This window comes from Bactrocera neohumeralis, chromosome 6 (genome assembly GCF_024586455.1).
Source record: "Bactrocera neohumeralis isolate Rockhampton chromosome 6, APGP_CSIRO_Bneo_wtdbg2-racon-allhic-juicebox.fasta_v2, whole genome shotgun sequence".
NCBI lineage: Eukaryota > Metazoa > Arthropoda > Insecta > Diptera > Tephritidae > Bactrocera > Bactrocera neohumeralis.
This window is the reverse complement of record NC_065923.1, coordinates 56,497,678-56,522,055: the sequence shown is the minus strand read 5'-3', so window position 1 is coordinate 56,522,055 and position 24,378 is coordinate 56,497,678. Positions and strand designations below refer to the sequence as shown.

The following is a 24,378-nucleotide window of genomic DNA, read 5'->3' as shown; positions in this document are numbered from 1 at the left end:
CAAGATATAAAAATATTAGATAAAGAGTGTTTATTTCATTGGAGCAACTTGTTTATTTTGTTCTGTGTGATCCACTTTCGCATGGTTAGAACTGGATATATGAAAAGTACTCACATTAGACTCTCAACTAAAGATTGCTTTATGTAATTATTCCGTACATTTGACTTACTCAAATTCAAGTGCTATAAATTACCGTAAAGTGGCAGACTTATTACTCGATTCGTTCATTTCCCCAATAACAACATATTACATTCATCTAAAGTGACAGTTTGGTTTTTGATCTGGTGGAATCATCGGTCCGCATTTCTTTCGTAATGAAGTTGGTGACACCGGTACTGTCAATGCAGAGCGGTATAAATCGATGATAACCATGGCCGCAATTCCAAGAAATTGATTTTGACAAAAGCTGGTACGAACAAGACGGGGCTATGTGCAACAACCAAATTACTGCGAGAAAAGTTTGGAGATTCGATTATAACAAGGAATGGTAACATTTCAAGAAGTTGTGAGTTAACAACATTAGACTACTTCTTGTGCGGTTATTTGAAGTCATTGGTATTTAACAAAATAAACCAGACTACCTTTAAGTTTTGGATCAATATTGATCTTGTTGTTCATGGCATACAACTTGATTTAGTGGGAAAAGGACTCGAAAATTATTTTCATAGAATGCATTCGTTCAAAAGAAGTCGTGGAGGTCATTTGCATGACGTGATATTCCAAACTTAATTCCATCGACTGTATTTCGCGTTTAATAAAAAGAAATTTAAAATTTTTTCTGAAAAAAATCATATCGCTCTTATTGGAAAACCTTGTGTGTTAGCAGTATGTGATAGTAAGAATCAATATTGGCTGAATAATGTATTTTGGGTTTGCTCTCATTTATGTTACTTAAAAAAATTCTTCATATCATTTACCTTAATAAATCATCAATATTTACGCAGTTTATTGTAGAACATGTTAGAGATTTATCAAAGGATGTAAAATTGCGACGTGACAACAGAAAGCTGTAAATTATCCAAAGTAATTTGGATAATATTTGGCATATTTTTCTAGTTTTAATTGCATATGTGCCTACAGCATACATACATATATAAATATGTATACCATGAACAACCACGTATATAAGTCCACGTTCTTGTTTATTTCGTCTCGTATGCATGGTAAACATTTACCGTGTCTTTCTTCTAGCGAGTAGGTTGTAGTAAGCATTCCAGTGCACAGTGCATTCGAAAAATGTGGGTCCCGTCTGCACTAAATCTATGCGCGATCTTGAATTTGTGTTAGTTGTTGACCGTTTGCGTGCGCTATTTTGAGATGCGTTCGTGTAAATACTACATACACGAGTTCATACCTTCGAGAGCGCACGTATGTATGTATGTGTGTACATGTTATTTATATACCATGTGAACTTGAACTTTTTAATGCGCTGGAAATTTCTGGCTGAACGGAAAGTCATTTATTTTCGTTTTGAGTTTTTGGAGGCATACGTGAAGAATCAAGCTAGCAGTTGTGCCATTTTAAAAGCAGCTATTGTTTATAGAAAATACAATAAGTCATTAGAAAATTCATTAGCCAAGATCTACGACGTATATATCATACACAAGTATATACATACATATATATTAAAAACAAATTGATATACTGTAGTTTTGACGAGAGTGCAGAGTGATGAAAACGAAGCGGTATTATTTCAAGGTAGAGAACCTATGAATACTAGGTATTAACTAGACTGAAAAGCTCATATTATTTCTAAGAGGAGGCGTCCCTAGAATTAAATCCATAGACTTAATATTCATAAGATTTGTTTTTCAATTACGCAGTTGTCGGAAAGTATTTTTCGGGAAATATACCGCTTTGAATAACGTAAGGGCTGTATGTGTGAAAATATATTTTGGAAAAAAATACACTAAAATAACTTTACTTTTATTGTCACTTTTAAAAATAAGCTTCTTTGGAACCAAACAATAAAACTATGGGCACACTATTTCATTGACATTTAATAGGGCTTAAGCAAAGTTTTTTTCATCTTACACGGTCTAGAGCTATTGTTTTTGTGTCATCCCGATTTATATTTTATGTTAATGTTCAGCTTTAGATCTTAGGGTCTTAATCGTTCCATGTCACGAAAGAAGTCGGAAAAACTCTATAATGTAATATGTTTGGTGACGAATGCTTCGTAACCGTAATACATGGTGTTAATCCCAAATACAAGTTGGGAGCATGTGTCAAGTTTTCACAACCTCACATTTTGCACTAACTTATTAAATTTATCTTAGGTAACAAAAGGTCTTACCAACCGAGCATAGAGTTTAGCAAGTGAAACTTGACATGTGATATATGCTTCATTCCCATCCAAAGATAATATTACTTGTATATTGTGAAAAAAAGGATAAACATATGTATGTATAAAGATACGTAGTGCTCGAACTTTGATGACTTTAGCAGACACGTCCAACGATAAGTCGGGGACAATTGATGCCTTGGAACAAAATATTCGACTCATTATTTCTGGCATATGGCCCAAATTGCTGAAAAAGTGGTCGAAAATCGGGCCCCTCATCTCGAATATATTTGAGCCAGCCACAGCAGTCATATGCCCCAAATCTTCCTAAAAATGCTGGCATCATAAAGCTAAATTCATGCACGTAACATTAAATTATAAGCGTTTTATTCCTTCCTAAAAACCGCATGCCTAAAAATCACCTTCTATATTCGATTGCATCCTTTTTATAGCAAAAAATCAAAAATCAAATTATAGCGAAAAATGGAGAGACTACTGATTCGTTATTTGAAATACAAGACTCCTCTTAAACATAGAAGCAATTTCATTCGAATAAATATATTTACGAATGAACGAAATGAGAATTGAAATTCACAGTCAAACACAAATGGATCGTTTGCTCTAGCTGTTTTGACGCTCGTTGGAGAGTGCGGCTTGAAATTCGATTTGCTCTCAGCACAAATATTTGCTGTTATTTATATTTTTGCTACTGTTGGCCACTTGTCGCACAATTGCGTTCACATTGTCTTTGGCATGTCGGCCAATTTCTGTTTGCGACAGCGCTCCGTTGATTTTGCCATCATGGCTTTTACACATATGTATATACATACATACCAGTGCGTTTGTCGCTTGGCTGCGTTGCGGCAGCAAACAGCATACATAAGTGGCAAGAGCAATGAAGCGGCAACATTTACACTAATAATTTATGAGCACGGCAGAGGCGCTTTCTCTCTGGGCCATTAGGGCGCTTGAGGCAAACACTCAGAGAGAGCGCGTTTCAAAGGCGGGTGTGTGTGGCATTTGTTTAGGGGTTGCTGACTGTTTGTTGTCGCCTTTGCTTTTGACTGTTTCTCTTCGCATGGCTTGCCATTATTTATTCTACTGTTTTGAAGCGTTTTTCGCTTAACCCTCGTCCGTTGTCGTCTTGCCACACACTCATTCATGTTGCCAACAGTCAGTGACTTGTACAATAAAAGCAACAAACGGCAGCGAACAATTCACAGCGAGTGTCAGCAGCCACTTGCCACCAATTCTCGACGGCCGTCTGCTGACACACCGTCGCACATACGTCGACGTCGACCTGCCGTTCGTCTGTCCAGCCATTCAACTACGGTTGACGACTATCGGCGACGGCAGGCGAGCTGTATCTTATTGTGCTGGGTTGTGTTTCGTTTTGGCCAACTGTTGTGCGCGCTCCTTTTGCCGTGTTGTGCTTCCGCTGTCGCTTGTGTTATGCTCCGACAGCGAAGCGTGTTTGTGGCAGCCGCCAGCCAACAGGCAGTGCAAAGGCAGCCAGCCAACGTCAAGTGGATTTCATTTCAGTTTCATTTCAAACGTCGTGCGGTGTTCAAGTATGTTGCGGCGCGTCTCTACCGCTTCTTCGAGTTGAATTTCATTTTAAACGCGTCCGTTTTCAATTCTCTTGCGTATACATACATACGAACACACACTCATAAACTTTTGAAAATAATTTCATTTTCAAAAATAAAAAATACCGTTATTGTACGTATATTGCTGTGTGTACAACGACAACAGCCGGAAACCGTTGCGGTCAAAAGGAAACGAGAAGCAACAATAAAAAAGTAAATTAAACACAAAATATAAAGCTTTTACAAAAATAAAATTTGATTTTCACGAATCTCTGAATTTTATGCGACACAAGTGGAAAAGTAAATCGTAAATTTTGAAATCTTCTGGTAAACCCACACATTTCTGCACTCCCTGATTTGGATTCGAAGACGGAATATACCAAAAGTGTGTTCAGTTTTATGTGAAAAGAATATTGTGCAAAATATGCTCGGCGTAAAAAATTGGGGCCAAAGTTAATTTAAGAATATACATTTGTGAGCAACAAAAAAAAAAAGAAACAAAAACAAATTAGTACATGTGACATAATTTCAGCGAAATAGCAACAAAAACATAATATTTGAATCCAAGAGGATGTATTTTTAATCCATATGTTTTAAACAAAATATTTATTAATTTAAATAAATTAAAAATTAAATGGTGTTTACAATAAATAAGCATTCGGCAGAAAACGGATGACTGTTAAATAAAAAAAAAATTATATAAATAATTCCAATCGCATAACCAAGTTTATAAGTTTTACAATTTTATTGCTTCTGGCACTTTTTTATTTCGCTGAGATCAAGCTACTTAATTAAGTGTTTTATTTGTGAAATAGTATTTGATGAACGAACGAAATGTTCTGATTAAGGATCACCTACTTAGGTTGGGTCCAATAAGGATATTTAATTGATTAGAGACTTTAAAATCCTATATCAATACCTATAGGAAGGATCGAATAAAAAAAATTGTTGTAATAGTTTATTTCTTCCTATCTAGATTCAAATTTTACTCAACTTACTTAAAACAAGAAAAAACGTTAAAGGGTATAATCCGATGAATCAGTTTGTATGACAGCCATATGCTATAGTTGTCATGTCATGGAGAGAAGGACGTAGGCAAAATCTCAGATCGATATCTGAGAACGTGAGGATCAGCTCGTTTACAAACAAATCTAGTATCAGGTTGACAGGTTGTAATATATCCCCTTCAGGATACAACAAATAATAAATTAAATAATTATTAATTAAGGAAAATAAAACACTTTCTGTCTTCAATTTTAAATTGATATAAATATTGGTTGTCAAAAAAGTCTTCCGGTATTTTCGCTATTTGGCGTTGAAAGCGCGTAGTTCTAGTTTTATTCGTCGCATCGGGTCATGCTATACCTTTTTGGAAAGCTCATTTCACGCACTAACACGTGTTTGATTGATTGTCGTTTCTTTTAAGTCGTTCGTGAGTTATAGCGTCGCAAACATGGAGCAAAATAAAGAGAAACTACGGCATATTTTACAGTACTACTACGATAAAGGCAAAAATGCATCTCAAGCCGCCAATAAAATTTGTGCAGTTTATGGACCCGATACAGTTTCCATTTCCACCGCACAACGATGGTTTCAACGTTTTCGTTCTGGTGTAGAGGTGGTCGTAGATGCGCCACGCTCCGGAAGGCCTGTCGTCGAAAATTGCGATAAAATCGCTGAATTGGTCGAAAGAGACCGGCATAGTAGCAGCCGTAGCATCGGTCAAGAGCTGGGCATGAGTCATCAAAAATTCATTTCAATTTCAATAAAAAAAAAAGATTTTCAATAAAAATAACGCAAGACTTTTTTGACAACCCATTATATATCCTGCTCAATGAGACGTGAATTTGACTTGATTTAACCAAGTGTGTGGTAGGGTAATCACATCATTTTCGCTTTTTACAATATGCACGATATACATAAGTATATTGAAGTGAGCATATATACACTGCTGGTCAATAGGTTAGACGTTCATTTTCAACCATTTGGACGGTCTTTAATCGATTGCGTCCTTCCATGCCGCGTATGACGTAAAACTGTGTGAGCATATATAGCGATCATAAATCTGAAATAGACGTAAACGCCAACTATAAAGCAAAATAAATTATAATTGAAACAAGCTGTGCTAAAACACCGTAATAGATTTCAAAATAAAATACAAATAATAACGCATTCCTTTGACTTAAGTGACTGAGACAACTGGGGAGAGTACAATTCTGAGAGAAATTTATTTCTAACCATTTTGTGTGTGATTTTAAAATATGAAAAAATATTAAGATATAATTATAAAGAATGTAAATCAGCTATTCCTTTCAAAAACTTCCTGTTCAAGAAATTATTGCACTGAAATTTCCGACGCAGAGACTGCGTTATAAGGATCAAAAAAATAATACCAACAAAACTTATATGTTCATGGTCTTCATACCATAACGGTGAATAATCGAGTTTTTAAGTTAACCTAATTTCTAAATCACATTTTGTTGTTAGCTATCATAATTTTGGGAGTAGCTACAAAGGATTACAGATGAAAATCCATATAAGATAGTATTTTGTAGCTTTTGAAAGCGGTATTACCGTACAATATTCGGCCTCAATTAAAATACAAATTATATTAATTGTTTGTTCGATTTGAAGTTCTCTACTTCCCCTTCGGTGATCCTAATACAGCCTGCTGATGTGCCTACTTGTTTAAAAGCTTTTACGGGCAATTGACGTATTTTAATGGCATGTCTCCTCCCAACAAAAATTCATTCGAAGAAAAAACCAACGAACCTACGGATGAAAATCACGCACTTAGCCCACTTGTCAATTTGACTGCAAGGAATAGCGAAATATCTAATGAAATATAAAATTATAGCATAAAAAAAATATCTAAATTAAACAAGCAACAACACCTACAGAAAGAAAATCCAAGTGACCTCATAGTGAAACAGTCAAGTTGGCAGAAACAACAAAAGCAAGCGGAAAAGTGCACGCCAATCGAAAATGAAAAGCGACGACGATAATATTTTTGCTAAATATAAAATATTTCGTATAAAGAGAACAACTTTGCGTATTTCGATTATTTAATTTCTGTATTTTGATTTTTCGCTGAGCGGCTGTGAACTACACAGAGGACATATATTTAAGTTGGCTGTCGAGTTTTATTTTCAAAAGTGTGTCATGCCTACACTCTTATTACTCATGCCTCCGCTATCTACTTTTAGTAGGCGGGCATTGAATATGTAGAAGTTGGAATTTGGATTTCGAAATTGTTGGCGATATTTACTGTTATAACTGAAAATATTAATTAATATTATTAACTGTATAGAATAAATAAATAATTCTGTTAACAAAATTAAATAAATTTTCTTAAATATATTACACTTCGCATTGTTTATAAAGGGCGTTTCAAAGTTAACGCAAAATTGAAATTAAATAGAAGACACGGTCTCTAGTATTTCGATGATAATTTTTAATTGAATCTTAAAGTACGTCCTATCTTTCTTGGCGTATACACCGCTTACGCGGTTTTAACGGAAGTATATACGATAGGGTTTATGGAAGAACATATCGGACTAATGGTCTTCACGACTTTCCATATACACACGGACTCGTTTTCTGCATAAATGTAGCTGAATTTCATCGATGCAACGTTGAACCTTGTCGTAACAGACTTGTGATTTTAAACAACGCTATAACAAAAAAACTAATGATTACCAAAAAGAGAGGAGTTTCACGACCTTTTTGTTAAAATGACATATGTATAGGCCATATCACCCAATTTCGGCAAAAAGAACTGGGAACGACAATTTTGCGGATTTAAAAACCCATCAAAATGAAAATTTGCTTCATCCCTTAGGATGATTTTTCTCGAAAAATCAGCATACATTATTTCCTTAAATTTAAAATATTGTTCAATAATGAAGATACGTTGCTTTATCGTGAATGAGCTTAAACTCTCAGCTGTCACTTTTTTTTGTCAAGACTTTACCACACTCGATGCCCGCAAATTTAAATCTAGCGTCAATTTTGGAACATTATTTAATGTTCAGGAATATAGTACGATATTGTTGGAAGAGAGTCCTGAGTTCATTATTGAATCCACGATTCGATGTGAATTAAAATTAATTAGTTTTGAACTAGATATTCTTTCTTTCTCTTTGTATCACTTCATACTGATTTATGACTTTTGGATGAATTGCTGAGATTTAGAAAATTCTTTTTGTTACAAATTTTCGTTCTCCAATTAAATATATTTTATTTATGAGTCAAGACTACAAAGATATCCATATTCAAATATCTGCTAGGACCTAGATATATGATAACATATAAGCATTCATAAGACAATAGTTTTCATTCCTGATGTCAATAGTCTATACTCCTCTAACTCGATATAAAAATATATATGGTAGGCAGTGAACTTATAGTAGAAATCAAGATAAAAAAGAGAACACCTGTGAGAATTTGAGAAACAGTTACAAATTGAAGCGAGTGTCAGCACATTGTCGGATCAAAATGATGGACTTCACTTATAAATTATCAAGGCTATGGTTTTATCCACTTTGAAGACCAAGATTATTTGCAGAAAAGTTTATCTTTGTCGAGACGAATTGTGGCTAAATGGTTGGATATGGAACGCAACAGGAAAAAATGTAAAATTGGCAAAAATTAGCCTCTCTAGATAACCAGTCTGTTAGGAAACATCTCGGAATCGGTCGAATAAGCATCGAAATATGCATTTTCGACAAGAAAAGCTAAAAATTAGAATCAAATTTAGAACTCCACCATGTGTATGCAAATCCGTTTTTAATTAAAATTTCTCTTCTGCTCAGATCCAAGATAGTATATTTCTTGGTAGAAAGATCTTGCCAAAGTTGTTTAGATAATAAAATACTATCCCATATGTGCCACAGAGATACTTAAAATATTTTAGGTCCTTGTGTCACTGATGCAACTGTACTCAAGTTACTTAAGAATCCGCTAATATTGGAAAGTCATCATGGTCATTGCGAGGGCAGTTATGCAAAGCCCCTAAACTTTTATTTTATACTTTATATTTTTTCAGTTTATTAAGTCATTAAGTTTTCCCTTCGTGCTAATACTAAAGAATCAACGTGCATAAATTTCACTTAAACGCAACAAAGCTACAGAAGTTCAGAGTTTCTAACAATACAAATATACCTACATGCACGTATGCTTGAGTGTTCTTATAATTCGCTATTAATGCCAGAACTTGCAACTGTCGAGTCTGGCTTACCTAGCGAGCAGTAAAAATTGAAGCCGAACGCATTCTTCATACAATTTAATTGTAAGTACACTTCGTTTGCTGATTTCCTAAACTCACTGACTAACTGTCTGACTGCTTGTCGGCTAAAGAGAAAGGGGAACTTTTAATTTACGCTTCGCTGGCCACCGGAAATTCCTTTAATGACCAAACAATACCATACCAGAATGAAAAAAACCAAGTAAAACGAAACAAGTATTGCTTCCTACCACACAGTCTGGCGTGGTACGCACTGGAAGGGTGAGAACTAATAAAAAAGAACGCAAATGGTTGTAAAGCTGTAAGGCACGTAACGGCCAAAATGTTTCGTTCACGCTCAGAAGTTTAGGCTGTTTTGCCTCTACTAATACAAAAGCAGCTTACAGCGCGTGTAATGAAAAAGTTCGTACGCTTAGGAAGAGAGTGAAGACAGCGCAACGAGCCAGAAGCCTGAGCGTAGAGAGTGAGTGCGGAAAAGCTGATTGTGCTTGTGACGCGTTGCCGGGGGAGATTTCGATGCGGTTTTTGTGGCGCCTAAGTCAAGTGCGTTCTTTTTTTGTTGCTGAGTGTGCGTGTGCATGTGAGCAGGCTCATGCATATGTGGTGCTGTTTGGGCTGTGGTGGCACGTCTCGTAAATTTGCAACGCAACGTTGCATTTTATTATTCTATAGGCCATTTTACACAGCCGACTTTCTCGCAAACATACATATGTATATGTGAAGTGTACGTATGTATGCGTCTGTTGCTGCCAGAACTACTATTATGACTAATTCTAATGTTGTTTTATTTATTTTTTCGGTTGATATACTTTTGTTGCTCTCGTGCTCCTTCTGCGATGCGAGCTGTTGCCTCTCGGCATCAACGGCACTTAGGCAGAGGCGAGAGTTGCATGTACGATATGCGAACTCGGCTTTTGCTGTTGTTTTATTGCGCTTCGGCGGCAGCAATATATGTACACATTGTTGCGCAATTATCGCGAGTAAAGATGATATGAGTGCGTGTGTCTGTGGTGGTCCGCCAGACAGCGGCCCTAAGCCCTACCAAATCGGTATTAGTTGAAGACAATTTTACAGCGTTTAAATGAAAATCCAATAAAATTCAGCTTAGCATTTTTGAAATTGTGAATTATGCGCATGAGCGCACTTGTAAATGCCGCGGATGAAGCATGCTTGTGGGCGCACGGATTGAAGCATGACATGCACGCGGCAAATTAGGGATCCAAATTTACAAATGCGGATTTCGAGCATGAAGAGGATATTGGCTAAAATAAAAGTACCACCAGCAAAAACTGAAATAAGAATAACAACAACAACAACATTAAGGACAGTTGTAGCTAAGTGCGCACGAATGCGATTATTGAGCATAAATTACCACTGACAGCTGACAAAAGTTAAGATGACAAGCGAGCATTTGGCGAAAAGTCAGCGAACCAAATAACCAGCTAACAAACCAAGTCGATGCGAAAAGTTTGAGTTCGGAGGAAATGTGAAATGGCAGCCATTAAATTGGAATTATACCGCCTGCTACTCGTTTGTAATTTAAACGAGCAACCAATTATCTTCATGATAACAAATAGTATTTACTTTTTAAATGCATGCATGCCTTTATATGTCCATCAAGCAGAGATGACTCCCATAAAAGTAGTAGTTGATATTCATCTCGAAAGTACAGCCTCCCGCAGAGAGGTAGGCATCCATCTGATGGCAGAGCGGCAATAGAAAACGACAATTCGTTTTTTGATTTGTTGCTGTAATAGCTCATATCAAAAACAAAGAAAACTTGAATACCTTAGAGCTTTTAACAAAGTTCACTCTCGCGATAACATCATCTGACGGCTAAGAAGCCGGAGCTCCGCCATCTACGAGTGTCCAGCTCTCAAAAAATTTTTGACTGCCTCAAAAAGCTCAGGCGCCGCAAGAGATTTTTATCATCAAAGTTTTAGCACCAAAAATAACCGTTGTTCCGACTGTGTAAATCAAATCCTCTAATTAACTTATTCAAATAATTTCTGTGTCAAGCATTGCAGCAAGTAGGCGTCACAAGTTACACATCACGACTGATCTCCCGCAACTAACTACTGTGTGAATACAAAAGCTAAAAAATCTCTGCAATAACCTATAACCCTTCTATTTAAAAAAAATGTGTGGTGAACAAAAAATTTTTTATAATTTTTATTTCTGATCTAACATTCTATAAAAATTTCAAAAATCATCTCGCTATAAGAGCTTTTTTTTATCAGTTCTGCATGTTGTTGTTGTACACATGGTATTCACCAAAGTTAATTTTATTATTTTGGAAATTTTATTATAATTATATATGCATGTATATGGTGGCATATATGTGAAAATAAAATCAAAATATTCACAAGAATATCAACCAACTAGCACATGTACACACTTTTGTACATATGTAAGTGTGCATACACAAGTGCCATTAGTCGCCAACAAATGCGTGACATTGAAAAAAGTTTTGTAGGTTTGTACAATGTATTTATGAGGCACCGAAAGCAGCGCCTACCGTTAGTTTATATGTGAATTTCTTTCATTCGGCCGCGACCACATGAAAGGTGTCTAAATTTAAAAGCATTACAAAATCGTTTTGTGATTTGGAAAAACAGTCTAATGAGCGCATAAATTTCACACATCGCTGTTGTTGCTGCTGTTTTTGTTGTATTTGAAAAATATTTATATGCAAGCATTAAAGAAATGGAAATGTGCGCGTAAACAAACAGCTTGAAAAACAAATAATGAATAATTGATTTGGGCATTGTTGCTCTGCTGGCGATGTGTTTAACAAATGCCGTTAACAACGCATACAAGGTTTAGCTGGAGCTGCGTTCAATTTATTTCAGGTAACATTTTTGGATACTTTGCCCGAAACACATTCCTTTGGTAAGTAATGCGAATAATATCAGAAATATTTTTTAATTGTAAATTATTTATAAGAAATAATTTATTTTTGCTAGTAATTGTTGGTAATAGTCTCTGCTGCAGAAAAAAGAATTATTTTTTTTTTTATTTAACTTTCACACTTTTTTTTTAATAAATTTAATAAAATAATTTTTCGGGAATAAAGTCATGTAAAATAATTTAGAATGGTTCCGGCGGCTAACAACTCTAATGTGCGTCTGGAAAAATTGAGAATATACTAGGTGTGAATCGAAAAATGTTTGCAAATTTGTATTTAATGCGACTCACAATTCGGCACAGTTGAAATGACATTGAAACCATCCAACTATAAAAAACTAGGTAGAAATATTTTAAAAGAGTTTCTGTGTATGTTTTTTATTTTTGTTTGGTTTTCAATAATATTTTCTTTCGAATGTAATTTCAAGAGCTCCTCATGATAATTGCTAGTAAAGAGCTTTTAATTGACGATGTTCTGCTTTAACACACACATATACATATATATTAATTAAACAGTAACATTTAAGACGATGACAAGTAAACTTAAATTTTTGAAATGGTGATTTGTCGATAACAGCAAGGAAAATTTAGTCGAATTGGAGTTAACATGGTAGCTATAATTTTATGAATAAGTAAAATATTTAGAAGTGTTTGCCACTTAGCAAAATGTTAAATTAAATAAAAAAGTTATTAGAATAAAGTACATACATATATCCACAGAGCGGCAATTTCATTTTGGGGAAAAAGAAAAAATCGCACGGAACCAAATCTGGTGAATTTATTGCGCTTTTGGCTTTTAATTCGGTCATAATGATGGCTCGATGCGATGGTGCATCGGGTAAAATTTATGAATTGTCTTTACACAATTCCAGTCGTTTTCGATGGATGTTCTCACGCAAACGTGTCAATGCGGCCAATTAGAACTCCTTATTGACCGTCTATCTCTTTGTAAAAAATTCATGATGCACCAAACCGCGAATATAGAAAAAAACCATTGAGTATCACCTTGAATTTTGTTCGGCTTTTGCGTGGCTTTTTTGGGCTTGGTCGTTTTTCCCCTCAATTCCGAAGATTGTTGACTTTCCACTTCAAACTCATAAACCCACGTCTTGTTGGCAGTTATAATAATCTCCGTAAATGTAGGATCTGAATTAGTACGATCATGCATGTATAAAGAGACCTGTTTATGGTATTATTTCGAAGAAATTTCAGCTTTATCGGGACAAGCCGAGCCAGAACGCGTTTCATACCCAAAAAATCCACCAAAATCATTCGAACGGACTAGCGAGAGACGTTGAACTCGCAACGCACTACGACTTAAGCTTAAGGTGCTTTTTTGTAGCAATGTACATTAGTTTTGCATTGCAATTTGAACTGTTGGTCATTATCGGCATCTTTTCTTTCTATGTTATCTACTGCGTTCACATAGAGTAATTTCAATTTTCGGTAATTCGGTTAAATTCAATGTCCTCAAATTTGTATACAGGTCTTTTACGATGTTTTTTATCAACATACAATAAGTGGTAACTTATAGTTATACTAGCATTAGATTCGGTCACGCCTTGCTGTGGCTATGGTACTAATACTACTACAATAAACTATTTTATTGCCGGTATAAGAGTCCAAAGGATTGTTTTCTTAATAATATTTTTTGCATTTTGAATACATTATGTTTAAAAAAAATATATTTTTGAAATATTTTGACTTCAAACATTATATAAAAACGTATAAACTCTCTTATCTTTCTAGTAAGTAACATTATAAAAAACGCTTAAGAGTCTGTTAACAAAAAAGAGAAGAGAAAGACCAAATTTGAGCAAATCATAATAACTTTTAATATTAACAAAATATGTTCGTAAATATGTATGCCTTCAGGTCATAAAAATGTACTGCATATTTCGAATGCCTTTATCACTGTCTTCAGATGACCCAAAAATTCAATTATTCTAATCGCCTTAAAATATGCTGCGCTTGAAATTGAGTTTTAAATATTCAAAAGAAATTGTATTTAGTTTTAACTGTAGTTTCTTCAGCATGTGCAATGGAAAGTAAAGCGGAAATGTGAGTTGTCATTTTTAGCGAAACAAGAGAATCGTTTAGTGCAATTTGTAGCAAAGCAGTTGAAGTTGGAGAGTTGGTGGATTGGTGATTCGGTGTTGCTGCTGGGCAGTTGGCTAACTCCAACGGTACTTTAAACAATTGTCAACGATGATTGTGAGCTTCAATTTCTTTTTTCTTCTTTTTTTGGCTTTCTTCTATGCTTTTTCGCTTGTTCTATTTAATTCTTTTGTTTTCAACTGCCAAGAATGAAGTGATTCTAAAGCATACTCAGGGGGGAGGGGTTAACTTGACGTCGAATGCAAGGCCACAAAAGACAGCAAAATAATAACACAACAGAAGAGGAAATAGAGACGGAAAAGCATTTAGCTTATAACAATGGAAAAATTAAGGCGAATTTTTAGCAAAAACGAAAACAAAATAGACAGAAATGCAGCAAAATGAAATGAAAAATTTAGACAATAGCCACAACAGCTAAAATTATTCCCAAGCTGCGACCAATGACCAAGACCGGTGGCGCTGACCGCGCTGTGAATCGTTTATTTTCTAAACAGTTGGTTTGACAATGGTCGTCTTCGGGGGAATGAATGCGCGTGTGAAGCGCTGCGGAATTTGTAATTTCGCTAAAATGAAGTTTACTTGGTGCTGACATTAAATAAATCGTTTTGATGAATCGTGGATTGAGTGTGCGGCGGTGAGAAAGAAAAAAGTGCGTTTCCCTTCACGCTCAATTGTTGGAAAATTTTAACTTTCATTAGTGTCAATAGCTTTCTGTAATTCTAACTGTGTTTTTGTTCATTTTTTTTTTTTGTTTTGGTTACACTTTTTCAATAATCTTATTATAAACGAATATGCCCAAGTTATAAAAATAATAATAAATTACAAACAAAAATTAGCTTCCATCTTGGAGTTGAGAACCCATAACAATTATGTGCAATAAACTGTCAATATGTCATCGTAAAAGCAAAAAAAAGGATTTCGTTCATTCACGTCAACACCAGCCATTACACTTTCCGTCGAATACGTTGGAAAAAATAACAGATTCATATAATTCTCATATAATTCAGAGCCCTATTTTTTAGATAAACTTTCTTTTGTGATTTTCGTTCCTGTAGAAGAGCAAAGAAACGGGCCTAAACACAAAATTATTTTCAAACTAATATCTGTACGCATTGATAATTTTTTAATGTAATAAAATAAAAAGGCATAAACAGAAAAGGAGAAAAAGAAAACTATTTTTGAGGAAGGTGAAATGCTGTCGATTAGCGATGGTCAAGAATTGCCCCTTGTTTTCGCTTAAGTTTTACTGTTATTTCATTTTGTTAGCTGCAAGCGATTTCTGCAACCAAATCAAATGTGAAATATTTCAGTAGCTATTCAATATACTAGAAATTGGAAATCACCCAAACTAAATGTTAGGGTTCAAAGGCGAAAACTATGCGCTGAATGGCGAATTCATTCGCTGAAGACAATAAAGGATTCAAAGCCGTAATACAAATAAACTATTTGGAAAAATATTTAAATTGCTCAAAAGTTAGCAACCCGTTAGACAAACATATCTACATATATATACACTTATATATACATACAAATGTTCGTATCTTTTTTAACCGCTTTACGATTTTCTCGCTGAAAAGCGCCTAAAACCAAAGAACGGCAACATTTCACGCTTTCGGTTGATTTTTGAAACTTTTTAACATTTTTGAAGGCCCTTTGTATAGATAAATTTACTTTGTATATGCGTATGTATGACGAGAGAGCAAGCGATTGGACAGCTTGACTGAGACAGAAGAGTGCGACGCCAGTGGCGTATCGAGACAAACGATCGTTGGCGTATTTTCAATTAATTGTGCGCCGACTGTGCTCATTCTTATATTCGTGCGTTTATTTTATTTCGCTGTCGGTTCTCAATAAACTATTTTTCAATTTAGAAAGTTTTTTGCGCCCATTGAAAGTTTTCTTTTTAAGGTTTGTGCTATAGGCACACGCGCACGCGAAGGAAGTTAGATGCCGAAGCCATGAGAAGCGGATTAAAACATTTTTTAAATATTTAGAAAAGTATGTTGTATATATTTATAATTAATTGCATAGTTTAAGGTACTTAGGTACTGTCTTAGATGTGCCAACAAAAGTTTTACGGCCTTAAATTCGTGGTAGCCAAGTAGAACGGAGGATTGTTTGCTTTCCTAGACTGGAGTGTTGACTAAAAAGTTGGTTGACCTTGACAATATGACGAAAATACTGGCGAACAGAGCCAGACACAGGCTGCGAAGCAAATGTCTAAAAGATTAGGATAAGGTGGTGAACTGCTAAGGACAGGTTTGAAATATTTCGGTATTATGTTAGTATATAGTAGGCCACTCTGGTGCATTTATAGCTCGCTTCAATAAGATCTTTTATTAGAATCATGCCTCCACTGTTGGTTAAAAATATTCGCAAGCTGGACTAGACAAACAGCTAGCACACTAATTATTGAATTATCGTATATTAAAAGATTATTATTGAAGTCTAATTACAACTGGTCATTCCAAAGTTGTAAACAAAACGATCTTCAGAATTTCGGCTAGATTAGACATATAAAAAAACTAGTAATATTGATGACCGTGAAACAAGAAAATAATATTGCAGATGAGTAAAACTCCACTTAGTGAGAGTAATTACTAAGTAATTATTCCCAAATAATAATAGTTCCTAAAATATAAAAACATTATGTTGACAAGTGCATACGCCTTAAAAAGATTTGAGAGCTTTAGTTTTGCAGCAGATACAAAGCGAATATTTTTTTGATGCTAACCAAGTAGAAGCAGCAAACGATGTCTCGATAGTTCTAGTTTGCGTATGCACTATGACTGGAAAACGTAGCCTTCATGCATAAATTTAAAGAGCCGTACTTATCTTTTAATAAGCTTAACTTAACGCGTTAGTGCTCGGCATGTCTGCGTTTTCATCATAAAATATGAGTAAATGTCATGTCCAACGCTATATATAAACTCAATATAACGCGCAGTTCATAGGACGAGGCCTTTAATTATTTGTATTGACCCAAGCAAAAACGCATGAAACTATGCAACATGTGAACATGATTTATATGCAGTACCTCTACAAAAAAAATCAACAAAAAATGGTGTTCACAATACTTTTTTGTTGGCTTCTAGCTGTGTAGAAGTGACACAATGGAAACCTTGCTGCTCGCCATATCGAAAAAGAGTTTTAGTGGCGACCGCAACAAAAGTTTACGCTGAAATATTAATAATAAAAGCAATAAAGAGCGATTTGTTATCTGCAGCGTTGCGGCATGCTTTTAGGCGCTTTTTCCATGTCCCGTCTATTATTTTTTCTATTTGTTTTGTTGAGTCGCGGTGGTCAGCAGTGTTGATGAAATGAAAATCTCACATTGTTTGCCCACTGTCTGTTCGCGCTTTGTCGTGTGGCCGTCTGTGTTCCCATACCCACTAGTTCTTTACATGAAAATTAATGCTTTTTATCAATATTTGACTTACTATTGCTTGCTTTTCGACCGCTAGGTCGAGACTTGCCATATTCCATTTACATAAAAATACATGAGTCCTCACATATGACTCAAGGTACAATATGACTATTGGTGGTGGTGGGTGTATGAGTAAATTGTCTGTCTGTCCTCGGAATATTGTGCTATTGTAACATAAGTTCAAATATTTAATTTCTCACTGCATTCTGCTACAGTCGCTGTCTGCGCTTTAGTCTCCATATATGCTTGAATTTCCATTTTGCGATGGATCTAGGAATATATATAAACCGCTGTTAGGGTATTATAGTATCAGCGCCACCTTGAGTATTTCTGCATATACACACATGGTCAAAATAATAAGTACATACGCCCGTGGAACATTCAATGACTAATGAATTTTATTTTATTCATGTTTAAAGTGAAATAATATCATATTTCATTTCATATATGACTTAAATAATAAAAATAAAGACATTTGTAATAATAGTTGAAATAGAAACTTAAATTTCTAGCAAATAATAAAAAGACTAAAAAAATGGCTGGACAAAATAATAAGTACATCAGGTAACTGTGAATGAAAAAATGTATTAGTTTGAGTTTTCTGTCTTCTTTTTGACTTTTATTTAGTTCTTTCATCAGTATCTAGTATATCTGCCATTATTTTCAATTCCTTTTGAGATTCGTTTTGGCATACTGGAGATAAGTTTGCGGCACGTATCAATTGTAATCTCATACCAGGTTTTTTCAACAAAATTCTCTGATTTGATCCTTATTTTGGAACGATTGCTACCCAATCTGTTTCTTTAGCTCCCCCCAAAGGTTTTCAATTGGATTCAAGTCGGGAATTGACACAGTCATATAAGAGAACTCACACCATTGTCCTGGAACCAATCTTTTATCAACGTCGAAGTATGATTAGGATCATTATCCTGCTGAAATTTCCATATTAGTGGCACACTTTCCTCAGTATACGGCAACATCGAAGATATGAAGATTTCGAAGACATCTTTTTATTGAAACCTAATCATGGTGCCTGATATACGATGTATTGGTCCTACACCATACCACGAAACGCAGCCCCAGACCATTATGCTGCCGCCACCATGTTTAACGGTCTTTGTTGTCGACTGTGAATGCAATTCTTTGCCTTTCGGACGACGAACATTCCGTCAGGCATCATTCCCGAACAAATTAATTTTTGTTTCGTCGATCCACAAGATGTTGCGCCCACTTTTTTTGACCACTTGGGCCGGACGAATTTGCATGATTTTTGGTGAATTTTAATCTTATCTGTAATTTAGTTTTTTGCAATAATGGTATTCTTTTGGCTATCCGGGCAGGTAAATTCGGGGGTCATTCGGGAAGATATTATGCTACCAAATTCGGCTAATATTATCCTCGAAGATACCAATGGGTCCTTTTTACCAAGAGTGACGATACGGTTTTCCTATGTCTGTTTTGGGCATCCGCGAGTTTCAACATTCTTTTTCATCCTTAGGGCATTCCGCACGAAATATAATGAACGGCCTAATGTTTTAGCGATATTCCTAAGACTTTGGCCCTCTTTTATTAGGACTAAGGCGATGTCCTTTTCCTCCGCCCCATATATACATTTTTTTATTTTTTAAGAGTTAAACATAGAGTTATACAACCTAAAGAGCAAACCATTAAAATAAATCACACGATTTGATGAAAATCTGAAAATAATTAACAATGTACTTATTATTTTGACCACTTAGAAAACGAACATCAACAATCAATTGCCACGCCCACTACAAAGAGTTGATTCAGCATTTTCTTTTCACAATAAAAAGTACTACCATATCGACCCATAGTTGGCTATTTTGACCATATGTGTACCTTTCGAAATGGACGCAAAGTGGAGAGTGCGACATTTGCGTGGCTCTGCAGGCTTTCATCACGCGGGTCTCGAGAACAAGAACCTTTCCAGATCTGATACTGAAAAAACGTTATCTATGCTCGTAATATTTGTATATTTTTCTGGTTTTAATTTCACATAATCTATATTTAAACTGGTAGAGCCTGCCTTTTTCAAAGCTTTCATACTTTCGCAATAGTTTTGGTTAACTTGAGAACGCTCATAGCGGCATATTTGCATTTGATACTGTTAGTGAGAAAATAAAAATTTTGCTACGGAATGGAAATAGAATATTTTTATATTATTTAACACACGCCATTTTGTTTCTTATTTCTTATTTAACACCGCTCAATTACAACACTGGGCGTGTATATCCCTAGGAATTTTTAACAAAATATAGAAATGTGCACGAATGCAGGCAAAAAAAAGCCGGAATTCACAATTAAAAAAAATATTTTGAAAAACTTGTGTAAATATTCGGATGACTCGTTCTATTCGGCGCTGCATTAACCTCAAATCATCTAGTACACACGTTGCAAACATATCTATGTATGTGCGCTTATTGCATAAAAAATTTTGTCGTTCCAACATTCGAATTCGAAATATGCTAGCTACGTAAAGTAAAAAATTGGATTAAGCAATGTTGGAAATTTCGTAATCGCTAAAAAGTATGCAAAGCGATTTCCGTATGCAAAAAATAGCGAGCGCTTAGTACGACAAAAAGAAAAAATACGATGATGCAACTATGGAATTCAGCGCCGGATAAATCGTTTAACGGTGTGCAAAACGATGATGTTATACCGATGCCGCGCTGTAAAATATGCAAACATTTTTAGGGCGAATTTTTTAGAACCCCATATTCGATTCGGAGTGAACGTTTTTATACTCTTGCAACATGTTTCTACAAAGTATATTAGGTTTGTTCACCCAACGGTAGCTGTAGACATAGATTATTGTTATATAGTATATACTTATATAAATGATTAGTATGACGAGATGAGTTGAAATCGACATGTCGGTCTGTCTGTCCGACCGGCTGCCTGTTTAAGCTCTAACTTGAGTGAATATCGAGATATCTTAATGAGACTTGGTACTGGTGTTCCTTGCGAAAGAAAGTAGAACTAGTTCGCGGAGAGGCGTAATCGGACCTCTGAGCTACTCATCTCCTAAACCACTTAACCTACAACAACCAAATTCACCCAGAGTAAAAACTAAGAACTCCTACCGACAGCGTGAAAGTGAATAAAATCGGATGATAACCCCGTACATTCCTTATATAACGGTACTTCCTGGAGACGTTGTAGCACATATATCAGCCAACGTGTGAGTTGTTGTAATAAAATTGAGAGAGCGTGTTTTTCTACTAATGGTGCATCTCATGCTTGCAAGCTGCGCGATGTATGGAATGTTCGGGTATACCCGAACTTAGCTTTTCCTTACGTATGTTTGATTGCTCATATCGTCAGGTAAACTTAAAAACGAAATAACTTTGTTGGGCTGGAACAAGAAATTAGTGACTATTAGAACATTTAAAGTTTTCACGGCAAATCAAATTTCCACTTAGCCAAAATTTAGTAAGCCTTAGGAGCATCTGCCTGAATTTGCTTGTCATAAAACTTTATGCTCGCAGTTGATACATAAATATATAGCAAATCGTTCATAATGCTAAATGTTAACCGTATTGAGTGCCGACATTGGCTTTTTCTTCCCACCCCCCAAATATATGCTGTAAGCCAAGTCGTAGCGCCTAAGAGCTTTATCATTACCCCGTGATGCCTTCTCGCAATTCAGCTCCTACCAACCGCTGTGAAGAGTCGTAAAAAACTTGCTGAGTAACCACAAGAATGCGTGAGCCTTCGACAGGCAGTAATAATATATGAGCTGCTAATGCGCCTAAAAATAGGCGAACGCACGCACAAATCGCATATATTGCTTTGAATATGTGTGTGCGAGCGATTGTTTCGCAAATTACATTAAAATCCGTAGTGGCAATGAATTTTCGCCTTAGCAATAAAGTGATTTTACGTTTATAACTTTTTCTACGACACAAGAAAGCGAGTCAGTGGCTTGGCAGTGGCACACATTAAGGCGCAAACACAAACACTATATGGTCGTGTGAGTTCACCTGTGAGCAGCGCAAAGTAAAAGTGGCGCACATGTACTTTGAGTATGAGTCAATATTGTCGCCACTAACACTGCAAAGAATTGAGGTGCTCCTACAAATGGCTGTCCTCCCCTGATTTGCGAGTGAGATATGTAGTGTTTACAAACTTAATAAGACTAGGCTGAAGTCAACTTTTCGGGTTTGTATTAAAGTTTTCTGTTTGCAACATACTCCGAAATAAATATCACTCATATATGTTTGCGTGTGCTTTCTATGTCAAATAGCTTGACAGCAGTGCGTGACTTTTGCCAACGTCAAGTGTGAATTATAGACGCTTGTAGTACACATGCCACCAAATGACAGTATATTAAATACATATACATACACAAACACCCTGTATATGCTAAACCTATATTTAAGGGGAAGGAGAGGGAAGTGAAGAGCGAGCATTACGGAGGCAAATCAAGTTGGCGTTTGCCTTCGAGTTTGACATTTGACACTGCTGACACAGCTGCACAAGCGTCCAATAAATACAATATGTGGTGTCATTTTAGGCGCTCAGCCTCATCAGGCGCTGAGTAATTACACGACAAAGCAAAGCAAGTAAGCGCATTAAGCTAATTTGATTATGCCAGCGCATTAAAAGCACAAAGTCGTATTGTTTAATTAAAATTTGACAAGCGCAGTAATGCTCTATATTAAATCAGAATTGTCAGGGTAAATTTATTAAACAAGCATTGTGTCGCGCTAAATTGTGCAGATGTATTCTAAAATGAGTATAACTTTGTATATAATCCTTTGACCTACTCAGAAGCACGGTAGTAAATTGTGTTTATCAGTGATATATTTAAGCGCAGAAGCTTCGTGAAACAATTACTGTGACTAATCTGTTGAGTCTTCCCCTCTTCGCAAAAGCAATGTATCCAACGAGCCTTGTTAAATTCTAAGATTGTGCTGGAAAACAGAGACAATGCATTTCCTGCATGAATATTCATATCCGAGAGTATGACTATTTCCACTGTTGACAGCTATGCATTATAGATGTTTCGTTTCCCTGTCGCAGAAACTAAAGTTCTCGGAACAGTCTACATATACATGTACCTATCCACGTTAAGTAGATGCCACTTAAGTTTAAAGGCGTTGAAGCAATTTTGAGAAGGGCTCATAAAGTCAAGCTGATAAACTGCATTAACCACGACTTAACTCTTAGAAATCTAAAGCTTAATTCGACGAATACTCCCAAAACTTTCTAGTGTTGCAAACATTGAAATCAAAGGTCTGCATGGTCAACCCCATTCCTTTCAACACATAATTCAGTGCGCTACTTTTTGTAATTGCGTTGCTGGCGTTATCAATGTGACGTGCAATTACACTATTTGCATTACTATAAATTTATCTGTTACGTCGATCTGCGAACACAATTGTCTACCTATCGATCGAAGCGGCGCATTGTTCGTGCTCACTTTGTTGCAACAAACGCCAAGCGTTCGCTTGCGTATGTATGATGAATTGCTTATGCGTTTTAATTCAGATGAATATTTAATAATCAAAATTTGTTTTTTTTTTCAATACATTTGGTTTACTAATTTTGAACTTCCTTGAATATTTACACTCACCAAAATGATAGTCCTAATTTTTATCTAAAAACTCTTGTTTCCACTTTTCCACCGGATTTCTTCACTGTACACCGCCATTTAAATATTAAAGGTTTGCGTTTATACGAGTATATACCTCTGTGTGAGATGATACATATATGAATTCTAAGTCATTTGATTTTTAAACACTTTTATTTGCTACTTTGTGGTTATTAAAATAAGTGGTTAAATTAATATATGTAATTGGTTATTATGCTAATTTAAAGCAGCGCGCGAGTCATGCGTTAATTAAATTAGGAATTTGTAATTCACAGTATTCATGATAAAATAAATAAATTGCTTTATTATTAGTAGATTATTGGCAAGGATTTAATATTCTTTTACCAATAGTAATAAAACCAAAGCGGAATATGAATTAATTGTGGAGTACAGCGCTTGGATTTTAAACGTGTAAGTATTATAGAAAGTGCAGTTCATAGATACAATTCTACAACTTAGTTCAATTTGTCTACTAATGATTACCAAAGCGTGTTTCTTGGTAAATTTGTAAGAATGTTGTTGAACAAATATTTTCCACCGCACAAAATATGGGCTTCTCATAATTTTCAAATTACATATTAATTTTTCGGATCTAAAATTAAGTTTCAAGTAATGAATATCAGTATTCCGACTAATCATACTTACCTGTAGATAACCAGGACACTGATTTGTCCCATAAGCTGATGGAGATAAGCTGCTCCAAATTTAAAAGTCCCCGGCATACCATAGTTTAACTTATAATCTCCCAAATTATTCAAAAACTACCATCGACAATGTGAAAATGAAAGAAATAGGACCTCAATCCCGCTCACTCTCCATATAAAGGTAGTGTTAAGCACTACTAAAAGTGCGATAATTCAATATCTAAATATGCCACAGACACTGTAAAAATGGACGAAATCGAACTGCAACGACGACAATTCAATCTAAATTTTTCCTTTTCAGTGTAAAAATCAAGAATTGATGAGTATAATGGGATGAAATTTTACCCAAATAATGCCTTTAGGATACACCAATTTCGCACCAAAAATTGTTCAAATCCAACAAAAACTGCTCAAGCCCCTAGGTACCGAATATTTGGACCGCAGAAAATATGTAATCGACTTCGGTCAATGTGTGAGATATATAATTGAAATTCAGGGACAATCCTTCCCTAACAATGGTATGACTGTGGGTCAAAAATATCATTAG

At 35.4% G+C, this 24,378-nt stretch overlaps 1 protein-coding gene and 1 long non-coding RNA gene across 13 annotated transcripts in view; one reads left to right on the top strand and one right to left on the bottom strand.

The window, feature by feature from the left end:
• Positions 1 to 24,378, top strand: part of LOC126762269 (hemicentin-1) — a 545,135-nt gene that overhangs the window by 326,746 nt on the left and 194,011 nt on the right. For 2 of the 10 annotated variants that reach the window (XM_050478902.1, XM_050478901.1), the window contains exon 1: positions 3,801 to 4,086. The exons of 1 other annotated variant lie outside the window; for it this stretch is intronic. The gene's annotated coding sequence lies outside the window, so the exon portion shown is untranslated. Of the gene's footprint in view, positions 1 to 3,796; positions 4,087 to 24,378 lie in introns of those variants that run through there. 7 more of the 10 variants (XM_050478900.1, XM_050478898.1, XR_007667437.1 and 4 more) reach the window with 5 other exon arrangements.
• The window catches only part of LOC126762391 (uncharacterized), a 67,270-nt gene that overhangs the window by 4,532 nt on the left and 38,360 nt on the right, over positions 1 to 24,378 (bottom strand). The window lies entirely within an intron of this gene.